This window comes from Marmota marmota, unplaced genomic scaffold (assembly GCF_001458135.2).
Source record: "Marmota marmota marmota unplaced genomic scaffold, marMar, whole genome shotgun sequence".
Lineage (NCBI taxonomy): Eukaryota > Metazoa > Chordata > Mammalia > Rodentia > Sciuridae > Marmota > Marmota marmota.
In genome coordinates, this window is record NW_026000082.1 from 32,901,740 (window position 1) to 32,905,161 (window position 3,422).

Sequence of the window (3,422 nt, forward strand, 5' to 3'; positions counted from 1 at the left end):
GCAGGAGCACAGAGTGCAGCCAAACAGCTCGTCTTGTGGCCCAGAAATTAAAGAGAGAGAGAATAAGGGTCTGGGATTGCACAGTTCCCTTCAAGGACCCACCTTCAATGACCGGAAGCCCTCCCACTAGGCCCCACCTCTTAAAGGTTCCCCATCCTCCCCTTGGAGACCAAACCTTAACACATGGCTCCTGAGGGAAGTCCCAGATCTCAAACCATGGCAGACTTCGGCCATCAACCCCCAAGCCTTCAGAGTCCCATAGTCCTGGAAGATGTTTGTGGGTGTGGCCAGGGTGAATCCAGAGCACAGAGAAGCAGCATCCGCAGTGATCAGAGGGACAGCATCATCGGCACCCATGGGCCACCCCTGTGCACAGTAGGCTTTTCATCAGTGCAACACGGAGGCTGCTCATTGGCAAAGCAGCCTCATGGTGTGTCCTGGGTCCCAAGGGCTGTGAGGACATGTGGGTACCCTGGCACTGGGCCAGCACCACACCCACGGTCATGAAGTGTCAGTCTGAATCCCACACCCCTGGGTGAACTCCTTGCCCCACTGCCAACTATTTGCAAGATGCTTCGCTGAGCCTCAGTGACTTTGTGTGCAGAATGGGGACTGTGGGGGCTAGAATTGTGGCTCAGTGGTAGAGCGCTCACCTAGCATGTGCAAGGCCCTGGGTTTGATCCTCAGCACCACATAAAAATAAAATAAAGATATTGTTTCCAACTACAACTAAAAAAAAAAGAAGAAGAATGGGGGCTGTGGTGGTCCCCACCTGTAACCCCAGTGAGGACTAACAGATGGTGTTGGGAAAGAGCTCAGCCCAGTTTCCGCCCACAGGAGGGGCCCAGTGGTCATGAATTATGCTCCGTTATTATAACGACATCACGGGGCTCCTCCTTCCCAGGTGAACGCCACAGCGTTTATTGGTGCACGTGGCAAGTGGCTCCCGGGCTGTTCACTTGGTGGAAAGTGCATTTGTGGTCACCTTCGTTTGTGGCTCAGACAATGGGACGCGATGACCGGCTGGGAGGGAGGAAGGAGGGGACAGCCGTTCCTCCAGCGCCAGAGGACTTGACTTCATGCAAAGCCAGAGGCCTACTTGGCTGAACTGAGAAGCGGGAGAGAGAGAAGCAGGCCCAGCAAGGGGAGGCTGGGAAAGAAGAGGAAGGAACTGGAGCCACTTAAAGTCAACCCAAGCTCAGCACAGGGACCAGAGGCTGGGTTTCCACTGCGCAGCAGCGTGAAGGGCCCCTGCAGCTGCCCCGTCCAGCTGATGAGGGAGGGAAGCGAGCCCCTCCGTTGCACATGTTGCACACTCGGTGGGCAGGGTCTGAGTTCCTTTTTGTGGAGTCTGAAGTGGACATCTGGTGCTGGGGGCTGGGCGGGGATCCTGGGATCAGGGCTGGGTGGAGACAGAATTTCTCATGGGGCGAGAGAGAGGGCAGAGGCCAACCAAAGAGGAAGGGGGCTCGGAATTGGTGCCAGGCATCATTCAGGAGTGACCTCTGGCTGTGAGAGGGAGGGTTTGGAAAGCAGGTGGGATGGAGGAGAGCATGGTGGTTTGGAGTGAAAGGCTCAGGACCAAGATTCTGAAGAGGGGGAGGAGGGTTTTGGTGAGGGACCCCCCAACAACTTCAAGGATCAGGAGGAGCCTGGCCCGGGATCGTCCCACCCGAGCCCAGCTCACGGTGAGGCCCTAGGGCCCTCCAGAGTTGGTAGCTCTGGGTGGACGCCCCTGTCACAGAGCTAGAGAATCATAGAGAACTGGGGGTGGGAAAATAACCCAGTCCTATGCAGGGTGTCAGCACCCCACCAGGGTACGTTCCTGCTCAGGAGGTGTGAACTGCCTGGAAAATAAAAAGTCTGAAATAACCAGTAAGAAATAGAAAGAGCCAGAAATTAGATAAAATGTGGAGCGCCTGATAGATCTTCTAGTCCTGATAGGAGCTGGAACTGAACAACCGAAAAGTGGCCCCGATTCTTTATTTAAGGGGGAGTACATCAAAGGCAGGGATAGGGTTTCACTCGGAGGAGTTTTGGTTCAGTGCTTGCCTCTAGGTGTGGCAGGGGTCTTGCAGTAAACAGGGTGATTGGCATTTTGGCAAGCCACACCCTCTCTGAGAGGTTGTGTGGCTCTCCTCCAGCAGGTCACCCATCTCCAATGCTGTGCTGATCTTGTGACGAGCTAGGTAGGAAGTCACGTGAATGGGGCATTCTCAAACCAGCGGGGTCGCGGCGGCTGGGAATTCCTGACATCAGACTTTCCTGCGTAATGGCTTCCACGTTGTTTTAGTTCACGCACAGTTCACTGAAGCCTCGCGGATAGCTTCTGGCACAGTCCTAACCACACATGAGGTGTTCCAAAGCTGGAGAAGGGAGGGGCTTGCCGAAGTGTCTGGAATAGCGTGGATTCCATTCAGCAAATGCTCACAGCTGGGGCCCCTGAGGCAGAGTGCATTTCTTCACCCCTTGACATAGACATTGGCCAGGTGACTTGCCTGAGCCAAAAAGAATGTGCATGACAGGAGACTCCCAATTCTGGGCTGCATCCTTAGGAGCAGCCTGCATTTCTGCTCTTAAATTTGCCATTTTCACTGAAAAGAACATGTCTCCTGGAGCTGCCAGTCCATGGAGCAGACCAAAACCTGGCCCAAGCTGGAGCCAAACCCGTCCAACTGGTAACCTGAACAGAGCTGCCCCAGCCAAGCCACAGACCCATGAACAAGAAATTAAGTGCGTACTCCTGGAAATTCATGTGACTTTGGTGGCATTTCATCCAGCATTGTGATGGCAATAGCTGACGGAAACAGCCGTTTGGTAGGTCAGGGCCTGCTGAGGTCTGGGTGGAGTTCATCTGTTAGAAGCTTGGACCCCAGTGTGGTGCTGCAAAGGGATGGTGGGGTCTTTAGGAGGTGGAGTCTAATGGGAGGTATTTAGGTCATTGGCTGCATTGCCCTTTTCAAGGAATTGAGGTACTTCAGTAGGAACCTGAGTGAGTTCTTCAAAGAGAGTTGTTACAAAAATAAATAAATAAATAAATAAAAATAAAAGAGTGAGCCTGGCCCCAGAACCTCATTCTGACTTCCTGTCTTACCATGTGATCTGGTCCTCCCACACGCACCCCCACCTTCACAATACCACCCACCATGAATTCCTCATAAGCTGACGCTGGTGCCATGCTCTCAAACCTCTAGAACCGTGAGCTAAATAAACCTCTTCTCTTTATAAAGTATCCAGCTTTAGATATGTTGTTATAGTAACAGAAATTGGACTATTACAGAGATTAAGTTGAACTCAATCCCAGGAAGCCCACAGAGAATAAAGGATTCTTTCCCCACCACCAAATGTGTCCCCCCACAATCCTGGATGATATCATGGGAGACATCCAACTCTGAAGAGGCTGTGTTTGCACCCTCGAGCTG